Consider the following 26378-nt stretch of genomic DNA (forward strand, 5'->3'; position numbering starts at 1 on the left):
GGAGGCAGCACTGCAGGTGGGGTCTCACCAGAGCAGAGCAGAGGGGCAGAATCCCCTCCCTCCCCTGCTGCCCACACTGCTTTGGATGCAGCCCAGGACACGGGGGGGTTCTGGGCTCCCAGTGCACATGGCTGGGTCATGTCCAGCCTCTCACCCACCAACACCCCCAAGTCCTTCCCTGTGGCTGCTGTTGATCTGCTCCTCCCCCAGCCTGTGTTGATACTCTGAATAACGGGGTGCAGTGACCTCAAGCACTCTGGTGATGTTGGTGGTCAGCACGGCACATGAGTGCACAATCCTTGCCTTGGCATCAGTATCAATTGACCAGTCTCAGACCAAAAACTTAATGTTGTTCACATGCTTTGTAGGACACCTAAGGGGGAGTTGAACCCTTTGGTCTCCCTGTAATATAAATGTTAACACTTCCCGCTGTACCAATTAAAAATGCAAAATGAACAATTCACAAGGTTAATAAACAAAGGTGGGTTTTCTGATACAGTCTGTTATTTGTCTTAGGTAAAGTGCCTCATATATTCGACATATGTCCAGCACTACAGAAATGTGAAATATGCTGTGCCTCCCGAGTTACGCTGTCATGACTGAAAGTGGAATTGGAATTATGTGAGGGGAGTTTAAGATGCTTCACCTTCAGTAAAACATACCCTGCCCTTTTTCTTCTCAACATCAAATACAACTGCAAATATGACACTGTTCAGCCTATGGAGTCATAAAACACATGCATAAATCACAGATAAATGAAGAAATGCCAGAATTTCTGAAGCATATCAACACTCCCTAAAGTATTCCTAACATAACCCTGTGCACTGTCAGATTCCAACCAAAATAAGAAAAGGAAAGTTGGGAGGGCTAATGTTCACACACCGTCGGTCCAAAGTTATTTAACACAATTGTTTCTGTAATTGCAGCTCCCTAGAAATGTTTGGTGTTCAATGGTCCTTGAAAATCAGACTTCCAATTGGCTGATGATGGGTTTTGTTAGATGCACATGCTGAGTTGGGAAATTCAGCTGCACACATCAACACCAGAGATTTCTCAACACTGCCACAGGTTTTGGGGTGAGAAGGGTCTTAACAGGATCTAGGGTATTTTTCTTCATACAGAGATACATCTCTCTTGCTGAATTAGTAACGTGTATAAGAGTCTAAGCTACTGAAACTCAATAACTGTTTAAATTGGGATGAGAGAAAAATTACAGTGACACCAGGAAATGCATTTTCTAGGAAAGGTCTTAAGGAACTCAAAATTAACCATTTAACCACTAACCATTACCTTTGGCGAAATAGCTGAGCCTAACTGAGATGTCGCAGACGATACAAAACTGAGGTTATCAAAAAAACTTTGCAGATACCTTCTTTTTTTTTTTTCAATTAGCAGTATATGCAAATCATCCCTCAGTTCCTAAACAAGTTAAATGTGTTGTCTTCAGACTTTATCAACATGAGTGGTGATATCATTAAACATTAAGAAATATTAGGGTATTTTCTCCTACAGGGGACATCAGTTGACAAGAGTCTTGCTTCAGGGGTGAGGAGACAATGTCTTGGGACTGTAAAGGTGGGGAGCACATACCCCTGTCCAGGACCACATATTGTCTCCACATCTACTGACTGGAGAAATCTCAGCAGGACTGAAGGAAAAAGTAGTGGACTGGTCCAAAGCTCTTTGAGGTTCTTCTGTGTCCTGTAGCCCCTTCTAAATCCACACCTGAAGATACAATAATGACAAAACAGAGTGACAATTACAGCTTATTTTACAGAGGCACCCTTTCTGCAGCAACATAAAGTATTGCAGCCAATAACTTTGTTGCCTTAGGAAATATTGTGCTGGATAAAATCATATCCTCAGGAGAACAGAACTCTGTGTTCAAATACTTGATCTCTCTTTATAAATGAGACTTTTTTCGGATGGTGAAGAAAATTACAGCCCATGTGTAGGAACTCTATAAGCATATTATGAATCTCAGGCTGGCACTGAGGAGCTCTGACCCTGGAGAGCAGCCTGTTAGAGGTAGCCTAGCATTCCATGGGTTCAGATCCCAAACTACAGCTCCTGTCCATTTGACTTGGTGATAATAGTCTGGACTATCAGCTCTGCAGGGTGAGGATGCAGATTCAACCTGCTCATCAGATGGAGCAATGGCAGATCAATGAAGATCCAGCAGCGCCAGAGCTGCAATCTGTGAGCACATCCAGCCTGAGGAGGCAACCCCAACATTCCAACAAAAGAGTTCCAAACGTCCACTTTGCGTGGATACTGCTTCAGTATCCACTATTCTTCCCAAAACAGATCACACCTATGTTTTACAGAGGTGTGCCAGAGCAATGGACTGCCAAAAGTGGCCAAGTTCATAGGCACTCTCTAAATAGTCTCTCTTTTTGCCATCGCAGTGAAACTGGTTACTGTGGCAGATGTTCAAACCAGCCAGGACATTTTTTTCCTTATCCCATCAGTTAAAATCTTCAACAATAGTAAAATCCATAGGAAAGAGACCAGCAAATCCAATCCATTACTGACTGGTATATGAAGTTTAACCAAGACAACTTTGCAAAGAAATTAGCTGTGCAAACGAAGCTGTGTCTATCACCATCTCCTGCACGCTGCCTGGGTAATCTGCATATTTTAAAAAGCTTCCCAGTATTCATGCCTGAAAGTGCATACCGAGGGAAACTGAAGCCAGATGGCTAGATGTCACAGTGACTAAAAAACTGCTTTTAAAAAGGTAGGTTTCCAACAATTAATAGTCCAGATCTTCAGATAATGTAAATCACTGAAGTGAATTGCACGGTTCTGATTTACACTGCCACGTAATCTAGTTATGTGTGTTCAACCCTTATTTTCAAAACACTTAGCACAGATTGCTCGGATAACTTATTTTTGAGGTGGGGAGGGGGGAACCAAACATCCATTTGCTGAAAGCCTTTAAGGATATGACATATTCTGAAGCACTCTAAAACATAACTACGTGCTAATTAAAACTTCATATTTTTAAATAATATACCAGGGAAGAGATATAACTCCAGCTGGAGTCAACATCCCACTACAGAGAACAGGCAAGGCAGAGTTTCCAAAGGCACAAATGGCAGTGAGGTATCTCCCATCAAGAACTGGTGATGACAGGTCAGGTCAGACAATTCTGCTCTCTCTCAGTATCATAATGGAGGGATGTCAAAGAGCTTCTGAAGACAAAATGACTGTCACGATTCTTTGCTGATCAAAGGAAAATTTTCAGTTTAAGTTTCAGTTTAATTTTTAGCACTCATGGAGTGGCTAAAAGATATTATACCTCTTCCCACCTGGCGGACTCTTGTGTTACACCATGCATGGCAGTAATGAAGACAGATTAATGCTATTTATTTGCTGACAGTGACAAGAGTAGACTGTCTTTTTTTCTGTATTTTATCATTAAAGTCTTGTTTTTCAGCCTCAAATAGCCCCAAGACAATGCACTGTAATAATTAAGTAGCAAAAAAACCCTGAAAACAAAACAAAAAACCCTCAACAATAATAGGCTGAATGAAGTCAACAAAAGGCAACAAATTCTACTCAGTGCTGACAACCCAGCCTCAACACGCTTCTGAATTAGGGAACAATGGGTCAAGTTTTTATAAAGGTTTTCCCCCTTTTAAATTAGTTTCCAGGGATCCCTCTTCACTACAGGTGAAGCACTATAGTGCTTCAAGCACTATAGGTAAACATTAAAAAAAAATGCAAACCAAAGAAACAACAACAAAGCTGGGCAAGTAGTGCAGTACTGGAACACATTGCACAGAGAGGCTGTCAAATCTGCAAATTAGTTTTTCACAGCCCAGTTAGACCTAGAGAGAGCTGACCTGATCCCACAGTGGCTAAAGTCCTGATTTATGCTGGGGTTTTGACTGAAAGACCTTCAATGGTCGCTTCCCAGTAATGTTTTTATGATTTGATGATTCCATGAAAACAGCTGCAAGGTGCTGTCCTGATGTGGGATGTGCTTGGACAGTCAACGCCTCGACAGGAAAACAAGTAATGCCACTGTGCTTTGATAACTTATGTGCACCCTGAGACTTTCCCTGTCTGCAAGTGCTGGTATAACTTTTGCTGAAACAAGCAGGCAAAACATCCCCCAACGAAAACAGTTATACTTTCAAGTACGGTTTTAATTACAATGACAAAGACCATTGATTTTCACACACGGAAATAAATTTATTCTGATGCTTGTGCTTACAAGACCCAGACCATAAATATGAAATTCTTGGCTTACTACTTCTGAATTCTTGAGCTGGCTTCTTTCATCTGTTTTATTTTTCTTTTATTAAGAATTAATTAAAGCTATCAAGCTCATCTTTCTGACTGAAGCCAGCCTCCTTTGCTTGGGTAAGTATAGGCAGCACTTAACTGCAAGCAGTGTAAAGTCTATTTTGCAACTATTTTTGATTTTAAAGGGTCGCTGCCAAGGTGATCAGCACGAAAGCTAAATAAGCTTTCAACCTGCCTCCTTTGCTCTGATGCTGATATAACTAGTAAAATCTTGCCAGCAGCACCAGTTTTAAAAACCGTCCTTTGAAGCCATGACACGGCCAAAGGCTTCTTGAAATCCAAGGAGAGTACGTCTGCTGTGGCACTCCTGTCAGCTGTCATTGTCCCTTTTGAGGAGAAGTTAATCAAATTTGTTCAGCCTGACCTCTGCTTTAGCCAGCCTGGACCTCTCTAAGGCTGTCCAGTGCTCCCCGTCAGGGTCCTGCTCACCACTGCAGCCAGGCTTGGCTCACTCCCAAACAGGGGTGTCAGGTCAGCTCCCTGCCCTGCCTGGCCTCTCATCTGCCTCCTCCAGCTGGCAGGGAGTCGAGCCTTTCTGCCACTTGTCCTTCTCCTTCCTCATCTAACTTAGGGATAATTGGTATTTCTGCTTTAGTTTTTCCTCTTTGTGACAGGGTGGGTATGTACGTCCTTCCCAAATTCAGTAGTTTCATGATTATCCACCACCACTGGCTGAAATGTGGCTGCAGAGACCACGGGGAGAGGAGGGAGGAAGGCCCCCCAGCCCAGGACTAAGTTGTAAAATTTTCCTTTTATTTCAAATGTTTGTTCACCATTAACTTCATTTTCTTTTACTCAGATCAAGTGCATTTATTATGTGGAGAGCTGGTAGTGATGTTTTTAATTAAGGTTGCCTAATAATTTCCTTCATAGCATTTGCTTTCCAGTTAGTTTATAACCCCAGGAATGTTAATCATTCTGAGCTAAATTTTACATGCTTTGTTTCTGCCTAAAGTGGAATTGAATATGAGATCATCAGCTACCCTGCTCCTGCATCCTATTTTTTTCCCCCAAATATTCCTTTGCTTTAGTAAAGAACAATTGTCTGGGAGCCAGATGATCATAAATTGCACTTTCATAATTTCTACTCCATAATGCTAATAATTCTGTGCAATTGTATCTGTAATCAAGCAAGGTGTTATGCATTTTTTGCATAGAAAGCAGAAAACTGTCAGTCCATCAGATTAATCAGTGAAGCAATGGAGGTTTTCAAAGGTTGTACAAGGTCACCAGTGAAAACAGGGATTAAGACTTCATGGAAGAAATGTGCTGTTGTCTGCCATACACAGTGCTTCTAGACTGTTTTCTTTTGCAAAATATTAAGCAGAAGAAGCCAAGACATGAAAAGAATTTGTGTAGCCATCAGATTTTGCACTCTGATCATAGAGGATATCCTGCATACCATCCAACACATCAGAGACTCAGTTGAGCTGGGACTACTAGGCTTTTTCAGTATCATTATAGCTGGCTGAAAGCCCAAATGCAAGTTTGTCAGATCAGCATGGAGAGTCACACATGATTTCTAAAGGTTTAAGTAAAAAGTCACTGTGATTATTCAAAAAAAAAAAAGGTGGAAAGAAAAAAAAAAAAGAAGTCAAGTTTCCATTCCACTGGACATTTCAGTAAATGCTGAGCTGGGGTCTTGATGACCTTTTCTTTTTCTCCTTCCATTCCCCTTTTCTCTTTGCGTCACTTATCTGTCATCATTCCCTTCTTTGCAAGGTTAAGATTATATGCAAAATGGAAATTCAGGATTTCAGATAAATTTTCACTCTTTTTTCTTCTTCACTGTGTCGCCTTTGGGAAGAAGACTGCCCTCAAAAACTCTCCATTATTTGCAAGATTAGCTGCACTCTGGGGCAGACACAAGGAGACACAACCCCTAGGGTTGCTCAGCAGCAGTAATTTGGGTCTGAGCTCCAGAGAGAACTGTTTAGTTCCCAGAACTCCAGGCAGCAAGGCTGCCCTCTTTTATTCTAATTACTTCTACTGCCTTCAACAAATTGGCAGAAAGGCTTTCAAGCCTAACCTATACTTTCCCAGCATCCACCAGCTCAGAGCAGGTACCTCACATCCTTTTTCCCTCGCGATTCATCTGCTCAGAGGTCTAAAGGGGCACAAGGAGTTCAACAGATGTTGAGGGCTTCTGTCCCGCTCGGTGGAGAAGAAGAGTTGTATCAGTGGCCCAACCCCGTTTGCCTCAGCCATGGAGTAGCTTCATTGAAGTTACTCTTAAAGCATGCAGGCTTTGCCCCTTGTGAGGAAAGCTGCCTTCACCTTTGGCACTGAATGCAAGATCACTCACTCTTCTGCTTCAGCTATAATTCTTAGGTCCAATGGATAAGGAAGACAGCCTGACTCTAAGGTTCTCCTATTCTGTAAGGTTAACCTTCACTTTAATCCTCATACTTTCCATTCATTTTTGTGAGTGTGATTTCTTGAATATATCAGGTCACAATCTTCAGTAGCAGAAAGAGAAGGGGCGAAAACCATTGTTAGACAAGAATGCTAATTCTGAGAGTGAGCATCGAAAGGTTGAGTCAGCCTGTGCCACATTGTGAGAGTTCAGCAATGCTCCATTCATCTGTGTGACAAGCCTCATTATAAGGAAGCTTTTTAAAAGCAATTCATTCAGAGGAAGCCTTGGACACAGTTCCAAAAGCAGAAAATAAAACCTAGGAGAACTGGGGAAAGCAAAAAGAGCAGGCAGGAGAATCAAGCAGTAAGGCATACAAAAAATCAGCTCTTTTGCAAGTTCATTTTTTCATTATGTTTGACATTCTTTGGGAGACAGAACTGTGCTGCACACTTGTGGCCTCAGGCACTGAAGCTGGAAGAAGATATTTCAAGAGCTGCAGAACACACACATAGCTGCATAAAACAAAAACTGAATTGACAAGATTGTGATGCTAACTTGTTCCAGAATTACATCAGCCAAGATAGTCTATTTTGAAGTGTAAAATTGCACATAGTCCTAAGTATTTTACCACTTATTTGGACCTTTGGGTCGTGATGAAAGATTGTGGCATCTTAAGTTCAGCTGAAAAATAAAAGTCAAACCCAATACAAACATATTAGACAGATTTCCTGATGAAAACAAGCAGTACCTGGAAGTTGTGTGTGATTTTCTGGGAGATGAGAGACACCGTCAGTACCAATTCTGATCAGACAGATAGAAAGATACACAACTTGATGAAGCCCTATGGGTTCTAACAACCTTTGTGATTGTCATTTTTAAGTTAATCCCATCATTGCTGAGCAATTAAAAGAAAACAAAGTGTTTTGTGCTCCCTCTGCTGTTCTGGAGCAGCAGGTAGCTGACAAATGCTAGACCCAGAGCTCTGCTGTTTGACACAGTTTGGTGATGAAGGAGCAGAAATAACAAACTCTGACTTTCAGCGTGGTTTTTCATGTGGTTGGTTTTGTTGTTATTAAACAAAAGAACTAGAAAGGCAACATGTATTTTACCCGTTTAGAAGAAAAGTCCATTTCTCTTTCTGAGATTGATAGAAAAATAATTTTTAATTATTTGAATTGGATGAACTTAAAGGTGCCTTGCAAAATTCACCTCCTGGCCAATGCTTGGGGCAAGGCTGTGAGACTGAGTGACTTGCAACAGTACAGATATTGGCAAATTCTCTCCAGATACTTGTTGCTATTAAGATTTTCAGTCTCAGCCTAAGCTAATGGTTGATCAGGCCTCAGCTAGGCTTATTAACCAAGGAGAATTGAGGGTTTAAACTCAGATGCTCAGAGCATGTATGTACAAAAGACTTCCTATTAAAAATAATTTGAAAGAGATGAGAAGAAATAAATAGTGTTTTCATAAAAGGAAATTTGTACTCACTGGGTTTACAGGAAAATACAAATGAGTTTGAGATAGATTGAAGTGTTCAAGACCAGGTTAGATGGGGCCCTGAACAACCTGGTTTAGTCCATGACAGGGGAGTTGGAGCTGCATGCCCTTTAAGGTCCCTGCCAACCCAAATCATTCTATGATTCTGGCATCTTTTGGTGCAAAGTTTTTCCTGTCCTATGCAGCATCCACAGGCTCCATGTAAAGGGATAGTTCCTCTCTCAAAACAATGGTAGTTCCTTCCTCTGAAGAGGAAGGTAGAAAGGGTGATGTCAGAGTGCAGGGTGATCTCATTACTCCCGAAAAAGAATCACACCTCTTAGTAAAAAATGAAAAGAGATCAGAAGTTCAACGGGACTTGTGAGATGAGATAGATTTGATTTATGCTGAATGAAGAGCCTCTCAACTTTCAGAAGAACAGAAGCTGACCTTCCTCACATAAAAAATGTATTGCTTGATTTTTTAAAATTTGATTAAAGCTGAGTTTTGGTTGCAGAACTAACTAAAGGGAAAACATGCATTGTTAAGTATGAAGCAGAATAAGAAAAGTACATGCACAAACATCAGTGACACATGTAACCCTAACCTTCTTACTGGGAAATTGTGATGTTCCAAAGCACCAAAAAAACAAGAATATTGGAGTTTGAATACACTGTTATGGCCTTAAAGCTATAAAATAATATTCCTCTACCAGTACATGCAAAGTTATAGAATAATGTTCCTCTACCAGTACATGCATACTTCTTTGTCCTTTTTTTCTACCATATTACTACTTCTGCTCTGGAACTGCATTCATGCAATCTTTCTACATGGGCCACAGTTGCAGAGATCATTTGCAGAGTTCTCCTTTGGTGGCATAACTGAAAATCATCCTGGTCCCAAGGCAGATACAAGACCCCCAAGGACAACAGGATTGCATCAGCAGAGCAGCTGTGTAAACAACTGGAGAACTAGGCCACCTTCCTGCTGCATCCCATAGTTTTTACCTTATCATGCTCTTCATTATTTATAGAGTTGCTCCCAAAAGCAATTTCAGAGGGATATAAAATGCCTTCCTTCAGCAAAGAAATTTGCATGAGGCACACACGAAAAAGACGTGAGAAAATTCCACTGGCCTTTTGATTAACTCCAAGGAGCAGAACTTGCTAACATAATGAAGCATGACACATCATCAGGACACTGCATTTTTCTGGAGAAGTGTCAAACAATATTATGAAGCATGAATACTGTGCATTATGGAAAGAGAAAAAGATTTATGTTTCATTTCAAGCCCAGCTACCAGCCCACCACCCTTAGGGTAGAGATGTTTCCATATTCAAGAATAGATAGTTTAGAAAGCCACATAAAATATTATGGCATGAATAAAAGTAAAAGCATAAAATCCAGACCTTTGGTTGTTGAAGGTGGTAGGTAAATTCCATCCTTTCTATGATAATATTTTTCATTCTGTAAGGATACCCTAAGAAAAATTAATTCTTGCTTTAAAATAAAATGGACAAGGAATAACATAAAAATTGAACTACTTACATTATTAATTTGATTCAATTTTGTAAGAGATAGGTAGGTTCAGAGAACAATTTCCTTGCGATTCACTGAAAAATGTGTTTTTAATGGGAGCTCCATGCTTAAATGTTCTGGATAGTTCAGAGTGATGATGTACATCTGTGTACTATTTCCCTCTGTGAAAATTACAACATTTATAAATTGTGTTTATAACATCCCAAAGCCGGAGAGAGAGAGATGAGATTTGGCAGCATTAGGGTCTAATTTTAGAATGCACCCAGTTGCCTGATAATATTTTACACCAGAGATGCTACTATGCTTTATTATGAACTGCAGCCTATTATTGGTAATATATTACAGAAAAAAACCCCTCCCTCATTTCTGCAATGACTTTTGTACGGCTAGAGACAGTGGAAAGGAGCCTCAGCTTCTGCAGAAACAGCTTTAATTCCTAGACTAAGACTCAGCTCAGGTTTTATCCCAAATGATGGAAGTCGTCTCACAAGATCTGGGAGAGCTGCTGGCCCATTCTCCCCAAGAGACTGTAGGGGCTTTAACCTTCACAACCTCTTTTCGGTCATCTGATCCCCCCTCTCCTTCAGAACCACTTTCAGTCTGGTTTGGAACCTTGCACCCCACTTTTACTTTTACATTGTCATATATAAAAATGATCTCGTTCCATACAAAATTTCCTTTCTAGTCCCTTTTGACTTACCAAAAGTCATTATTGCTACTGAAAATGTTCTTCACTGACTTGAAGACTCTACATTTGGCCTTAACACCACCACTAAATGATGTAATGAACCATTTTAGTGAGAAAAGTCTCTACCAAGCAGGCAACTGAGCTGCTAATATTTCATTCTTAGCACTATCAAAATATTCATCAGGGCCATGTAAAGATTTGGACTTAATTATTTCAAAGAGGTTTCTCTTCTGAAATTTTCCAGTGTCCTCATCAAGATTTGAGTGAAATATTCTAAGGTCATTGCTGAATTTCATCTTCTTAGAAATAAAAATTACACAACTGGAATAATAATAAGAAAAATTAAAAGAAGAAAAAAAACCCTAAACAACAAAACAACAACCAAACCACAACTGGATATAGAGCAGGCATTAAGATTCATTTTCAACCGAAATAACCAGACCAATTTCATTCCTTTTGTACCTAATCTATGATAAGTAGAAGGAAAACATAAGCACTACCCTGAAATGCTGCAGAAGAATGACGAGGTTAGTGATACCTGATCACTGTGCCCAGTTATTTTCCACAGATCAATTCTTGCACAGCATGGTCTGCTTGAGTGGTGTGAAAGATCAACAGCTGTAAAAACAGAGCAATAGCTGCACTGAAGTTTTACACCTGCATGCAGAGTCCTTCATCAACTGCATGAACTTTGTCCTTTAACTATAAGGCAAAGGGGCTTTTTAGGTGTCATGCTGCTGTTTCCTTAGTAAACAATGGGCATAATTAAAGCTATTATGTATCCTCCAGGCAAAAGGATACCAGTATTAAATTGGAAAAATAAGGCTCATGATTTAACTGGCTAGCTTTGTAATTCTTCTACTGGAGATGAGAAAACATGGCCAAAAAAAAGGGGGTAATAATTTTTTGTTATTGCACAGGGAATGGCTGCAACACTTAGCTGTAAATGCAGTTCATAGAAAAGTGTTATTAATAAACAGAGTTCTGACAAGAAAAGTTTAGTTTAGTACAGCATAATGTAAGTTTTGCTGGATTGCATTCCATTTAGAAGACAGAGCTTACCTACAGATCCAAAATATCTATAGCTGAGAAAAACATGAGATTAGCAGGACCTCTTTGAAACTGTGACTTTAAGACCAGAAGTCAGTGATATAGTAACCACTTGCTGTTCTCAAAGGAAACCGAGAAATTAGCAGAAGGGTAGGGTAGAAGAAAAGAGGTGTAATTCATCATTCTCTGAGCACTTTTTTTTTAGCAGAAAAATGGTGCTAAGATGACTGAAAGAATTTAGTTTGGGGGTTTTTGTTTCCAGAACCATCAACTATGTAAATGATACAGACCATGCTGATAAATGGTTAAAATGGAATGGAACAAACCCGAAAAATAAGAATCCGTGGCAACAGCTGTCCAAAGCAGAGCGTCCCCGTCTTTCATTTAGAAGCCTCCAGCAGGTTGAGTGAGTTATTCCACGCTGCAGAAATGCCTTTGGGATGTGCTCCTGCTGGCATCCTTGTACCACCTGCTTGGAAAGTACTGTACCATGGGCCTTAGCATTTGCACAGACTTCTGTGAGAGGGAAATGTCATCCTCCCATCTGATGTCTCAGTTTGTAGCTACAAAGGACGTGCATGCACAGGCAGTGGCTGGGCTTACAGAGGCAAGACACACACGTGCAGAGAGGGCTCTGTGACACTTTGTTCAGTGAGGCTGGAATCTGCATCTCCATTTTTCCATCTCTGCAAAGCGATTATATGGTGAATGAACAGTAGATTTCATGCATGTGAAATCAGCCCTATTCTATACCAGCTGCTACATGGGGCTTCAGGAACATTGCCCCCTCAGCCTCAGCCTTAAGGCTTTAAAAGCTTCCTGTTAGAAACATCTTATTCCTCACAAAAATCTATTCGGGTATGGATATGTTTTCCTTTTGAAAATATTTCCCATGTCATGGCTGAAATTATTTACCTAATGATAGACCTTATGTTCTCCCCTTGATATTTTCATAAACAACATTTTTACTTCTCAGGAGAAGTGGTCTGAAAAAAGGTTTGTGTAGAATGGTTAGGCTGGGGAATGATTAGAGATACAGTATCTGGAGAACAAAACTAACTGCACCCTACAGGTTATAGAATAACAATAATATATATTAAAAATAGGCATTGAAAACTGGAGGGGCCAAAAGAACTGAAATTGGAACTTAACATCAGGTAGGAAGTGTGTACAATAATCTTGTATTGTGAGGGAACTATAATAAACAGTTATGCTGAATACATTTCTTGGAAACAGACAGCTGGTGAAGTAAATAGCTTTCCATTTTGGTTTTTAGATTGTCTTTGATGAAAAAAATCACTCATTTAACACAGAATATTTTATAATGAAGGCCACCAACATTTTACTGACATTTACTGAATTCTTTCACCACAAGACATATTTTACCTATTTAACAGTAATATTTGGTCTGCTTACTCTTTGATACATGTGCACCACATCTTATTCAGGACAGCTACTGGTGGGTACCCCATGTTACTGTATGCTGTAGTCAATTGGATTTTGATCATTAAAGAAAAGTTACTTCCTTCTCAGAGCAGTAGGCAGGTGGGCACTTAAACCTGATAGTTTAAGAATCAGTATTTAACTGAATCAGTATTTCAAAAATCTTAAGATCTCCTTTGACTACTCCTGCTGGGATACAAAGTTCAAATCAAGCAATCCTCTAAAAAATGAATATTTGTTAAGTATGGAATCATAGAATCACTTTGGTTGGAACAGAACTCTAAGATCATCAAGTCCAAACATAAGTCTAACAGTACCAAGTCACCACTAAACCATGTCCCCAGGTGCCACATATATGCATCTTTTAAATACCTCCAAGGATGGTTACTCTACCACTTCCCTGGGCAGTCTCTTCAATGCTTGACAACCCTTTCTACTGAGCAATTTTCCCTAATATCTGACCTATGTCTCTGCTGGCACAACTTGAGGTCATTTCCTCTTGTACTTGAAAGAAGAGACCAACCCCCACCTGGCTACAACCTCCTTTCAGGTATTTGTAGAGAACAGTAGTCTCCACTGAGCCTCCTTTTCTCCAGGTTAAACACCCCCAGGTCCCTCAGCCTCTCCTCATAAGATCTGTGCTCCTTCCCCAGCTCTGTTCCCCTTCTCTGGACTCGCTCCAGCACCTTAATGTCCTTCTTCTAGTGAGGGGCCCAACATCAAGCACAGAATTGAAAGTGCTGCCTCACCAGTGCCCAGTAGAGGGACAAATAAACAAAGAGTAAACAACAAAAAAGGGAGGACTCTGAATTCCTCTAAGACATTAAAACAAACATCAGTTCCTCCTAGGAAGACATAAGCCACCAGACTAAAAGGTGGCTTCTAAGCTTGATACTTTATTGCAGTGAGAGCACTGGGGCAGATCCATCCTGGTAACTAGTTGCTTAATTTTTATGTTTTCCTGCATTTACAGCAAGTAATTTAAACTGCATTCACTCTGAAAAATTAAGCCCTGGTGCAGCATTTCTTAAGAATTTATGTCACTGCCAGATGTTAGAAGGACACAGGAAATAAACACTTGAAAGTAGACAGAAGCTTTTTGTGTCTGGCTTAATTTACAGTTCTAAGATTTTCTTTTTGCATATACCATAAACCTGTAAATCCCATATTCCAAGATTCCTACAAATAATTTCCAGATACCTGAGTATTTTTCCAATATTCCAGTTACTTCCATTCAGCTGACATCTCTGGCTTATTGCATTTAAGAAACAAACAAAGCAGTTTTAAACAACATCATTTTAAAGACAAATTACCTTTCTGAATCTCCAAAGAAGTAATCTCACTCAGACACACGAAGATCTATTGTCCTCTCATCCCTAGGCACAACTTCCATTAAAGCAGATCAAGGAGGGAATACATTTTCTCGTATTTAGATTTTAAAAACTATCTCAAATCAGACCCATGAAGAATATTAAGGCCATTTTAATGGACAAGCCATTAAAAAAGAGAGCAAAGCACATACATTTTCCTGAGCAGAAACAGCAATGTATTACACACAGGTTGCCACACTAGCACAACTCCATTTTTCTGACTTTAGTATATTACCCTTGCCCAACAACACCAAGGTAAATAACAAAAATAAATAAAAAGAAAAAAAACATCAAGGTGTAAGATTAGAGTCCCCTTCAGAAGAATAGCATTGGGTCTCATTGTGGGATCTCTGTGGTTAACTAGAAAAATCATGGAAAGAAATAAGATGTGTAGAGCTGTCATGAACAAGACCCCATTCTCCTTGCAGATAACCTTCATTTAAAGCCTCCTAACCTGTTTCTGCTTCAAAATCCATAACAATGTTCACGTAGAGATTTTAACTTCAGTTATACAGTAAACATGAGCATTGGGCTGAGCTAGAAATTTTTCTCCTTCCACCACAGAAGCCACAGATGCTACTTCATGTTTCCGTGTGCAACAGCTTCAAAATCAGCTTCAGACAGAAGTAATTGGAACAGATGAGGACTCCAACAATGCGTGACCACCAATTTGTACCCCAGCAAATGCTGACTAGAAACATTCAGTGGAAAATAAGATAATATCACCTTCTGCTTCTCTCACTTTCTAGTGTGCTCCTGGAACAACCAGCAATGTATATACCCACATAACACACAAGTATATCCTACATACACTATATAATCTCCCTTCACTATTTCTTGTAAGAGGTGAACAAAGACCATTCAGTACTCTAAGTTTGACAGTTATTCTCAGCACCCCAGAGTAACTGCCCTCCATGTGCTTCATTTGTTTTGGAGTGGAGCCAGATAAAACACTCAAAGCTTAAGTTCATTTTTTTCCCCCAAATGCTTCTGTATTCTTTTACACTGTTATAAAGAAAAAAACACATTGTGTAGTGTCCTTTTAATACTAAAGGTTCATTGTTCACAGATGGATTGAAAAGTGCCTGGAAATAAATCATAATAAAGATTTTTTACCAAGTCACCGAAATCCAAACATTTTTTGTTACAACTTTATACTTGACATATGGAGCATTTATTTAATATAATATCAGTGTTCAAGCTCTTTTATCCCTTCCTTCTGTTACCATGTTTAAGAAGGGGCAACAAAGCCCAGTGTGTTCTAACTTTCAACTGATTTCCTTCATGTTTATAGTATTTCTTGCTGTACCTTTTGGGTCTGAGTATATCATTCAGAAGAAAAATTATGTCCCCTCCTACTGATACTTCTGTCCTTTGTCTCAGTCAATTAAAGTATTATCTTCTGTGATGGATGCACTCAACTCCTTAACCAAACTAGTTTGGTACAAGGTCCAAAGGAGGCAAAGGCCTAAGCTGTGACCAGGCCAAGAACTTCTCCTATTCCAATCTGTTTTTTGAAAACCCTCAAAGGAGCAGAGTGACACAGTGAACATCAGTGAATATGAGCTTGGAAGGCTGATTATGCAATTAGCACATGAACAGCGGGTGGCTTGTCCCAGGCTCATTGATCAAGAAACAAAGAAAGTTGTGGGTACAAGGAGTTTCGTGGATACCTTTTCCACTCCATGAAATTTGCCTACAAGCCAACCACTTTATTCTATAATTATGACAGTCTGAGCAAGCCGCCTTCGAGTTCTTAGCCAGGCTAAGAAGCCTGGCTGCATGATGGGGATCTCCCCTGGAGACAGAACACCTCTTGAGGTTGTTCCTTGAGACACCAACTGCAAACCTTTGCTAAATGACCAATATAATCGATAACCTTGTACTGTAATACACTACGATTTTGTTTCTTGGAAATTCTGATTTTTATCTTGGTAACTTGGGGGTTTGTCTTGTTCAAATGACTGTAATAGTAATATTGCCAACAAACTTTGTTAAGCAGCACTTTAACATCATATTTCAATTTTTAAAAAAAGTGACATTATACCTTAACTGCTCAGAAGAATTACGTATAACAGGTGATTATTTCTTAGGTGAGATACCTTTAGATCAGCCATTTAAAAACAAAATTCTCATCAAGAATTATTTCCCCAGATCTAGAAGACAAAAGGAAAACAATCCGTTTCTTTCCTCGCCATTTTCAAGCCTGTTTCTTAACAGCTTCTCTATTAAAGGCCTCTTTCTCCAACTACAACAATAACAGCAATATCTCTTTCACGAGAGAATTTTCTTTCCTCTGACCCAGGAACAGGGCAGATTTATCTCCCTGTCTTCTGACTACTTCTAAAATACATGATTTGGATTGCCAGCCACCACCCACCTCCTCTGTTTGCAGCCAGTGCATAGAAAATGGGGCTGCAAGAGGGCACACAGGTATCACTTCTGCCATGAAAACCCAGATATTTCACCCTACCACAGCCACTGTGAAGAGATACATATGCAATTGGCCAAACTAGAAAAAGTTTTCATTGTAGAGCAATCTATAAGAAAACATTTTAGTTATCCTTTGTCATATAGAGAATACAAGAAAGCTGGTGACCCAGGATTTGGTGCTATTGCTTATTGCCATTGAAACAGTTCTGCTAATATGCTAAGATTTTGCCTTCTTGTTCCAGCAGTTGCCTTTAACAGCAGGATTTAATGACCACAAAAGACAAATGATTTGCCAAAGGTCTGGCCTCGCTCCCCTTGCCACTTTCCTGGAGCTAAGATGGCAAAGGTCTCAGAGCCTCAAGAGTGACTCAATTGCCAATACAGGGGGCAAAGCCTCTCTGCCTTCCCTGGCAGAGAGAAATTATCCACCACCTTCCCCGGTACTGTTATCCAACACAAATATCCAGAAGCTCATTATTAACCACATTAAATCTGTTAAGTACCATACATATTTTCCTCAGCTTTGTATTATGTGCACTGTGCTAAACTGAAAAAATTTCTTTTTATGGTCTGTAGTCCCATTTTCTGACCTATGTTCTCTGTCATTTTTTTGCTTTGTTGCAATATGATCCCTCCCAGTAAAGAGGGCTTCAGCCTTTTCTAAAGAGAGTGAAATGCTATGTGCTTTCATAAATAGAAATGCTTCAATTATTCTTTGATTCCTTTGCACCTCTGTAACATGATGGGCTTTCATTCAGCAGACCATCTCCATATGAAAACATATCATTTGGCAACCTTGATGCAGACTTTTCTTCTGTTTATGTGAAATATGTACCTATTTCACCTACGTATTTTAACCCAGACTCTACATTCTTTACCGTCACTCTTTGGTTCACAAGCTTGAAAAACCTTTCTTTAGATCTATTTCCCTGCTGTCATATTTTCCTTTAGATATATTCTGAAGAAGGCTTCTTTTTGTGAATTGAAAAATGTCACTGCATGCTTTGTACTGTCTAATTTTTCATCTTATTAATACCAATAATACAATGTATTTGAACGCTGCAATATTTTCATAAGATTCATTGGGGGTCTACCTTTTTCCAACACTACTCTAATGTTCACATAATGAAGCACGGGGGCTGAAATAGATAGCCTGCTGACCACCTGAACCCAGAAAGATTAAAATGTATGATTCAAAGCTGTTTGAGGGATATACCTTCTGGAAGAAAGATTCCTGTAGTGCTCTATCATTAACATCTAGACACTTCATACTGGAAAACTCTGAGGAAAGGAGAAATTCAATTGCTTCAATAGCCAAAAATACACATTCAGGCAAAATGCTAGGGACAGGAATAAGGGTTGCTGAGCTGAATTTATGCTATCAATTAAGCTATTTGAAGACATTTCTTTCTCTTCTGTAAAGACTAAATATTTAGGTAGCTCAAAAATAAACAAGTAACCGAAGCAAAATACCACCTCTGGTATTTCTCGTAAAGGAGGCAGAAAATGGCACCAACAAATATTAAGCAAAGAGAACAAATGTAATATGCTGATAATAAAGATTCCCATGAAATTTTAGCCTCTGGAAATTAGGTGTCAAGAAAGAGGTATAATTAATGAATTGGAATACATGCAGAAGTAAGATCAACTGTAGAGCAAATACACTATCATCAGAAATTACTTCTTGCAAATATACATTTGATGGACAGGGAACTGCAGGGGATTTTAAAAATTTCAAAATGCAGGTTTTATGAGAGCTATTAAATAGGTAGAAAGCATAAAAGATTCAACAACAGTCATTTTCATCAAAATTGTCTAAAATAATAAGTGTTGTCAAAAACCTTAAATGCAGAAAATTTTGTGCATGTCTACTTTGAAATAGCTGTAGTCAATGAATATGGAGGCAATACCTTGCCTTTGATTTCTTCTAGACTCCTAGAAGTTAAAGTCTGTGTCTGGTATCACAGTCCAGGTATTCTCTACAGACTGTTAGAAGAGATATCCAGTCTCTTCTGAGAGTCAAAGCCAAAAAACTCTTGGCTCTTGGTCAAGTGACTTACTGACTTTGCTGAGGTTGAGGCTTAAATGACTTTTCAAAATAAAATTTACAGACAGCTGAACAAGAGCTTCACCTGTACTACTTAAGAGGATATATTTAACTATCAAAAAAAAAGTTATTTTATTCCAAATGGAACTTTCTTTGTTATATTAATTATGTTTTGTATCTCCTAGCCTTCTCTCATCAAACACACTGTGATTGTAAACTACAACCTTTCTGGCTTACTTCATCAATGTTCAATCCAGATGTATTACACAAACTCTCCACTGAGGACCATTTATTGTACCTGGAAGCCCTGAAAATTTGCTTCTGCATGGAATACTGCTGCCAAGTCAGAGTTATCTGCACTTCAGAGGAATATGAAGTGGTAAAAATCAAATTCTGTTTGACACCTTGATCGTGCCTTGAGGCTACAAATCTGATGGGTTTTGATTAGCGAAAAACATTGTGGTTGTGAGAACAGGTGGAATATGACAATTCAAGATGTTCCTAAAATGTAGTAAAGGATAAATAGACTTCAGTGTCTTTGACAGGTACTACTTCTAAGAGATAACTATAACTGCTTCAGTCTCCAAGGCTTTTTGGCCATGAATGAAACTTTTGGTAATCCATAGGCTTTGTGACAAATCATCAGCTCTCCTGCACTATTTTTAGGTATACTGGAGTTCAACCTACCTTCTCTGCTCCCCGGGCTATTGGGAGACTTCTTTGGCAGTTGCAAAGTTGGATGGGTTGCTATTTATCTTGCTGTGAAGTGGAGTTTTCTCACATAGCAAATCATCTTACAAGGTGTTAACATTTCCCGTTCCCACTCATCAAAACACTTACCACGAAACAGATGCACCAAAGATGAAGCGAGTTTGAACTCATACTTTAGTTACCAGGCTTCACTTTCAACAGATTTGTGCAGATCTGTACAGACACAATTCAGATAGGAAGATAAAGCTGAGCTGACCAAGGAACAGCAACCTGCTGTCCTCTAAGGACAGCTTAATTAAAGTAATCGGTTTGCTTTTCTCTCTTATATACTGACACTATATGGTATTTTGCACTGGCCAATAAAATGGAGAGGATATCAAGATTTTACTCTCTTTTTACTAGCTGTTCATGGTCCCCTAAGTTATTCCCTCCTACAGCATTACAGTAGAATTTAAGTGTCCTGTATGTAGGAGAGTTTTCACTGCTTCTGTGCCCTACATCAGAATAGGAAGTCTCTATTACATGCAGAGCCACCAAAGGAAGACTGTGCTACAAGACAGGGAAGAAATGGAAACAGCACAAAATAACTCAGTTGGATAGGTTTTCAAGACAAAAAATATGCTTATAGGTGAAAGAAACCAAAAAGTAACACTGAAGTTTAATACCATCATCTAATATTCTCCTCCTATTTGTGATAATTCATCTTAAAAGAGGCAAAAGACTTTAATTTATCATAGCTGAACTGTGCTTTCTTCTTTTGAAGAATTTGTCCCCTTGAGCCTCATAAACTCTCAACAGTCCAAAATGATCGTTATTGCCAGGTACACTAGCATGTTATTACCAGAATGAATCCTTTCAGTTTTGAGTTGTTCAGGAATTTTAGCAAAAAATGTTTGCTTAGGGAAGATCTCAAATTAAAGTACCTGCTTTTCACTAATAAATTCACTAGGAATGTCTTTCTTCAAAGCCTAATGAGTAGTCATGAGCTTTTATCACTATGAGAATAAAGATAACTAATTAGACAGTTCTGCCTTCAGTCTTCCTCACACTTATTTTATATCAAAATAGCTCCTCTGACTTTACTGAGATTGCTTCTGCTTTGTATCCTGTTTTGAAAATAATCATAACCAAATTCTTTTGTTTCAACAATGTCTTCATTTTTCATACATGAAATTCTGAAGAAACAGTGAATGGGGCCACCCTTTGTTTGTATGTGCTCCTTTGAACTGAAAAACTGAGTTATATTCTGTGCAAACTCCCTTGATGGCTTGACAAGAAGGGGTACAATTTAGGTCTGCTGTTTGGAAGATGTCCCTCTAACTTGTTCAAGTCCTGTCATTACTACCAAACAATCCTTTAATCAGTGACCTCTCTTCTCCCATATCAGTCAAAACATCCTAAAAAACTCATCCAAGGGGCTGGTTGAGGACAGAGAAGACCAGTTTTTGCCAGTTCTGTATAGTTACATGCTTCCATAGTTTCACTGCTCAGTACTTTGTACATATGCAACAAGAGAGAAGAAAATACGCCTACAGGAGGTACAGCAGCCAATGCCATATTCAAAATATAACCAGGCACCTCAAGTGTCAGCACAGAGACAGGAAACTTTTCAGAATTTGTTCAGGGCTGCATACAATAGCTTGCTAACTAAAGTCGTGCTTGGTTAGTACATACCTAAGGTACTATTGATACTATTTAACCTGTAACTGGGCTGGATATTAATGCTTATGCTTTTTATTCAAACATAAAGGGGAAAAAAAATTGTATGCAAAAAACTACTGTGAGAAACAGACTGTAATCCTCATACCTGAGAGAGCACACGGATGCATTTGTGCCTCTCTGTGGCATGGGGGCTCCCAGAGGTGTCTCCCTGTGATCCCCTTGTGCTTTCATGCAGGTGCTGTTGCAAATTTCCTTAACTTCAAAAACAAGTGCTTTTTTTTTAGGCAAATCCTTGCTCTGTCTTTTCGTATCAAATTATACCAAACACCTAGGACAAACACAATCTGGATGAAATTAGGAGAAAACCCACGATTCGTCTAGTTGTTGTGGGAGCTACTTACAATAATCTGAAGTCTAATATAATTTGATAACTGTTTTAGTTCCATTGCTTTATAAGAAAACTCAAACAAAGCAGAGCTGATGAAATTTCTAGTCTACAATCATTTCAGATAAATCAAATAAATTACATGACCAAAAGGTTACACAAATTATTTAAACATCTGAGTGAAATCTTATGGGACCCATAAACATTTCTCAATGATGAAACATAACAATAAGAGTTTTCTTTGTGGAGGTTATGCTGAGGTTCTCTTGGATTCTTTATATATAAAACCATTAAAAGTGATTCCTGGGATATATATATCAAGTGAGGTTCCCTCCACTTTAGCTAATATTTCACTGAAATCTACTAGCATTGCAGCTATAAAAAAATACAATATTATCTATACAGGAATACGTTGAATGCTTACTAAAGCACTGAAAAAATGGTATCTGCTTATTTTACCTATTTACAAAAAAAAAAAGCTTATAGAATATGAGCTACATATAATTTCTTTGAAGTATTACCTATTTTTCAGTTTCTGAACAGTGTGTAGCACAAAAGGATTCTTAAGCACTTAGATACATTGGGAAATTCAAAAACTGCAAATTAAGATGTTGCAGAACAGTTCATTCAAATATCTCTTCCTGGTTTACAAAGATCCCAGTGCTCTGTTCTCATTACTATTTCAAAATTCCCAAGCATGGCATCACTTGCCTTTGTAGCTGCAGTTTACTTGGTAAGTGCAAGCTAACATCCCTCAAGCATGGTATGATGAATAAATAGCTTTACACCACCTTTCCCATCCTCCCAGGCTAAATACTTCCATGGCTTATGAAATAAAATCAACAACAATAATACACTAAAATTAGTCTGCAACATCTAAACATTGGATTTGGATGTACAATAGGTGTATGCAGAAAGGCTAGTGGATGTTCAAATTATTACTTCAAAGAGCCTGATCTTGCATCTTTGAAGTAAATAAGAATTAATTCACTGTGTTTCTTGCAGAAGGTGCTTGTCTTGTAAGGTGATTATACAGGATTGGTTGTTCTGTAGTGTTTGTAGGGGTGATGAGTCTTATGTCTGCAGCCAGCATCAACATATATATCCAGAGTTTTTTGTTCTAGAGCATAGACTTGATCTCTTCTTCAGGAAAACATTACTACAGATTTCAATATGTAAATGTTACAGTATCAATTATTTATGGGAGGAAAGTATTAAGAATGAACAGCAAAACACAAACAACTATGGAAAGATCTATAGTATCAACAATGCTGCTAGACTTTTTCTTGTTGTCTTGGACATAAATTGCAAATAGAAAATATTGTTGTGCCATTCTGTCACAAAATTATAGATTTAAAACCACTAAAATTCAAGCCCTAGTAAATGAAACTATTTTTTCTTGTCATCCCTCAGGACCACAATGTTATTACATAAGGGAAAAAGAGGAATAAGACATATTGTTTCTACAACTAATTCTCAAAAAATATTTATGTATTTTATAAAAAGCAGATCACCTAGGGGTAGTTTGTCTCTGGATTGTACTGTTAAATTTAGTCATCCTAAATATATGTTTCCAATATTCCTGCTTTGTATAGACCTGCAACATCTCAGAAAAAGACATCTGAAATGTCAGCTATTTTGTGTCATCCTGTTGATAATTTGCAACTTCCACTGTTGCACTTACACATACACAGAGAAATTATTTCAAATGTTTATTTCTTTTGTAAATCCAAATAATCTTTTGTGAAGGAAGAAAGGTATTTCAAAACAGTAAAATGTAACAGGAACCATATTCTCACTAAATCATTTGGAAGTATCATATGCAAAGGGCACTTGTCAGCAGAACATGTGCAGTAATACTCTATGATAGCTTGCTTATTTTTACTATTTCATTGGCTACAGGATTCTAAAGACAAACTATTAGCTCATGTTGATTAAAATATTCAATGTTACCATAGTTAATGAACACTCCTTTTCAGATGGCTATGCTAAACGTTTACATACTCTGTTCATCACCACATTGAAACACACACTTTGAATTCTCTTTCAAACAAGAAATTTGCTGAGGAAATGCCACCATTAAATTTTTTTGAAAGAGCACTAAATAGAGAAAACATAACAAAAACACCTAGTATTTCAGATATACAGAGCTTTTTATTTCAAATCTAGCAATAAAAATCTATTCCTCTAATCTTGTTGCCAAGATCTGTCTCAGGAGCATGAAAATATGCCTTCTGTATTAGAGATAATTTGTGTCTGGCTCTTTAATGTGACTACTGCCCTACATACCTTAATAACAAAGTGTACTTGCTTTGTCAGGACGAGTTCATTTCTAGTTTCCCTGTAGTGGCAAAACAAAAGTTGGTATTGGTTGCTGCTTTACTATTCCTTGAAGCCCCTCAACCCATGAGCCTACAGCTGTCATCCTTCACATAATTCTCATTTTAGGAACTGGCAATCTGCCAGCCATCAAGCCTCCACACCAGAACCAATGTAGCAGTTCAGTCAGATAAAGGTTTTTCCCATCCACCCAGATGACAGTGACCCTGGCTTGATTTTACCCTACATCTTATATGCTGGCCATACAGGTGTAACAATACAGAGGGAAAAAAACAAAAACGAAACCAAAAAAATCCCACAGGTAGCTCTTATTTTGATGAATGCACTCAATAAAAATTCCATTTGGTTTTTGTTGTGATTTTTATTGGGGTTTGGGTTGTTGTTGATGTTTTTTCTTTTTTTCCCCCCTATTTTTCTTGCTGTTTTTTGTTTGTTTTGCAAGCCTTGGTTCTTAACCAGATGTTTTACATTAAGAAAGGGACTTCACACTTGTTTGATAGCCAATACAGCTATTGCAAATATAACTAACTTTAACCTTAGTACACCTGTAAACCTCCTTGTTAGCATTACCAGATTTTGTAAAGGCTTTAACTGTAAACAGAATCATATCAGATGATCATCAACAACAATACATTTCTCTAGTCAGTAGAGATGCAGGACTTCCATTCAGATTTACCCTTCTCTTTGCTTCTTACCTGGGAGGGAGTCTCTCAACCTTGGTCCATTCTATCTTTGGTTTTCCAGCTGTGGTAGTAGTTATCCTGTCACTCCTACTCCTTGGGAACAATACTGGGATGAACTGCTCCACTCATATTTGATCAATGAACATGGAAAAGATTTTTTTTTCTTTTTTTTGCTTTTCACCAAGCTGGCTATTTTATAACAGCTGGTGACAACCTCCAGAAAGCTTAGATCCAGCTGCCAATCTCACCAGCTATCTTGTCCTTAAGGCTATTCATTAGTGGAAAAGCAGCATGTGAGTGCTGATGCATTTCTGTAGCTCACATCCCCAAATACGATGAAAACAGATGAATTTACAATGTTGTCAAACTACTCTATTTTAATGGGCTGAATATAAATGGTTTACTTAAAACAGCTATTTACCAGTTATGACAATAGGGTTTTAGTGAATATTGAAAATGTATACAACATAATGCAAGAATAAGGAAAGAAATCATATAGTGGCTTTACTGAACAGTTATCTTGTGAAAGTACAAAGGAGCCACTATCAGAAAAACCCTCAGGAGCACACCTTTTATGGACACATGCTCTATGGGGCATGCATGCCTTCCGTGAGAAACAAAGTAGCCTGGAAAAATTAATTTGGAGACCACCAGTAGAGTCAAAGACATCTTTGAATAACGTTTTCTCCTTACTGTCAAAATGTTTACGGTCGTGTATCTTCCATGCTAAAAATATTCCTGTTGCTTGAATAGTACACTTGGGGGAAAGGCTAATTGATAGCCAAGCATGCAGCTTCTTTGAAGAATTTGACCCAGCAACAGGATTTCCAGCTTCTCAAAAATGACTCTGTTGGCTTGCCAGATGTAACATAGGATCCAGTTTGCTGACTACAAGCTACAAGTATCACTACCCAGTAATACTACACTGGGTCAGTTAATTGGTATTCAGTAGCTTAGTGTACAGTGGAAGAGCTGTACCACAGTCTGCCAAATAAGGAAAACTTTTAACTCCAGCAAGAAAAAACTGTTCCAGTGCATTGTTGTCACGAGGTGGTGATAATAATTTTCCCATAGAATCAAGAACTCTCCTAGAACAGCATAAAATGAAACTGGCTCAAAACACAAATTATCCTGTGGTTCAACTGGTTTCCTGATGAAACAGCCCTGTGTCACATCAAAGTCTGCCTGCACATACACTGCAAACCCTTCTATTTATTGAGCTATTGACAAATTATTTCTCTGTGGGCAAGTTTTGGATATAGTTTAAAGGCCAGATCTGGCATTCTTTGATGTGAATAATCAGCAATGAGGCCAGTAGCAGTTTCCTAGTAGAACTGAAACAGCAGTAAACAAGTTAACTAACTTCCTTAGCATCTGAAAGCTTTACCTTGACAAAGCAGAAATGAGTAGTGACAAACTGTCATAGCTTGAGGAGCACCACAAATGAAAACAGGAGGTGAATGTCTCTGCACATCTTCTGAAGCCAAAGAGAGTTGGTGTTACTCTGCATCCTATGCTTGTGTTGCCTTTGCATCCAGACTCTGCCTAACTCTATGCTGATCCAGCCAGCAATAGCAAACCCACTCCAGAGTGGATAGAACAGCAGTTTTGGTATTACTGTCCTGACAGACACACCTTTGTTGGTAGGTAGAGAAAGTGTGCCACAGAATCAAAGCCTGGTTGAGGCTGGAAGGAACCTCTTGAAATCCTCTAGTTCAACCCCTTGCTAAAGCAACATCAGCCTGGAGTTTTTTTCATTGTTGTTTTGGGGATTTTTGCAGGTTTTTTTTTAAATAAGTAATGTAGGATAATTCCATAAGAAAAAATGAAATGCCTGAGTGTAGGATCTCCTAGGATAGCATTGGAAACTTGAGA

This window comes from Manacus vitellinus, unplaced genomic scaffold, assembly GCF_001715985.3.
Source record: "Manacus vitellinus isolate BGI_N305 unplaced genomic scaffold, ASM171598v3 scaffold_34_pilon, whole genome shotgun sequence".
In the NCBI taxonomy this organism is placed as follows: domain Eukaryota; kingdom Metazoa; phylum Chordata; class Aves; order Passeriformes; family Pipridae; genus Manacus; species Manacus vitellinus.